This window comes from Pinus tabuliformis, chromosome X, assembly GCF_031772625.1.
Source record: "Pinus tabuliformis cultivar Carrire ecotype Pingquan chromosome X, CPIR1, whole genome shotgun sequence".
NCBI lineage: Eukaryota > Viridiplantae > Streptophyta > Pinopsida > Pinales > Pinaceae > Pinus > Pinus tabuliformis.
In genome coordinates this window covers 983,351,497-983,352,916 of record NC_142308.1, presented here as the reverse complement: position 1 = coordinate 983,352,916, position 1,420 = coordinate 983,351,497, and positions in this window count along the sequence as shown.

The following is a 1,420-nucleotide window of genomic DNA, read 5'->3' as shown; positions in this document are numbered from 1 at the left end:
CATTTTTAGTGTCGAAACAAGTACCTGTAAGGCGTCTTTTGATTTTAGACAAAACTTGTTTGTTTACGCTTCAAATTGAATTCGAAAATTATACGACAGTTTCCTTTTGTCTACATCAACATTAAGGGAAAAGAAAAGAAATACATGCATCTTGCATTTGCATTTTTTGATAAGTTTTCGTGATTGATCTAGGGGAAAGTGCATTAGTTTGTGCTTTGTGCTCTGTGTGGAAAGATAATGTTTTTCTCTCCCCTCAGTAGTTAGGATTTTCAAAGCTAAAAAGATTGTAAAGCTTGCTTATCATTTTAGCTGCATTTAGGAATTTGTACCAATACATCTCGTGGTGATCCTGAAAGACAAACTGCTAAACAAGATCAACTTAAAATATATTGAATGAATCTAAAAACGCTTTGTAACATAACGCTCACAATAGAGGTCTAGGTAGAGACGTGTTCCGGCGTCGTTAAACGTAGTGACTGTCGATCTCTACGAAGGTGGGTGATTCCTCCTGAGGGACGATAGCACTAATACGGACTTGTGCTCCCGCGTACCGTCGCGTATATTGGGAGACCCCTATAGGCATTTATCCTTTATCCTTAGGAAGCCGTGTCGGCCGCCCTACTGATCGCGATGCAGTGAACACAGCATTCACGAAGATCGACCACCCGTACCGTAAAACGTATTCTGTGGTTTCGCGAAAGGTTTGGCACACCCTCTGCCTAGATCTCCAGAGCAGTTTCTTTTGGCCTTTTTCAAACTCTATAACTGAAAAAGTCCAACCGAGCATTTGTCACTTCGGGTTCGTTAATACATCGAAGGCGACTAGAGTCATCTTTAGCTTTTTCTCGACTCTTAAAACATGAAAAAGCAAAGTTGTGTCTAAAAGCGTCTAATAAAATTCATTCAATACGGAAACATAATTCCCCTTTTTGTATTTTAGTTGATCGAGTAATCCGCAACCGTGGAGGAAAGTCAATTAGAACTCCGTCGTTCGAGGAGACTCGCGAGTCAACCGTCTTTGTCTCCGGAATTGAGAGTAGTACGGACGAAGCAAACTCGCTTGACCGGGTCAAAATCTCCCATTAAAGTTAGAACAACAGTTCCAACTACATCTGAGATTCTGGTCACTCCTAATATTTCTGGAATCCCTGCCTCTATTGAAGAAGTTCAACAACGACAGAGGGACAGTTGTACTGATCCTAGTCTGAGAACAAGTACTTGCATAACTGAACCAGTTCCATCTGAAGCCGGTCCACAGAGTCTTGTTGCTCAAACAACTGTCGCTGTCGAAGCAACCCCTTCTTCGGCACCAGAAATCTTTTACGGACCTGACGGTCTTCCTCTTCCTCCTGGTCTGATTGCAATAGAGGAAATCGTAGAGGACCAGCAAGCAAATACTCCAACTCATTTTGGAGTAGGC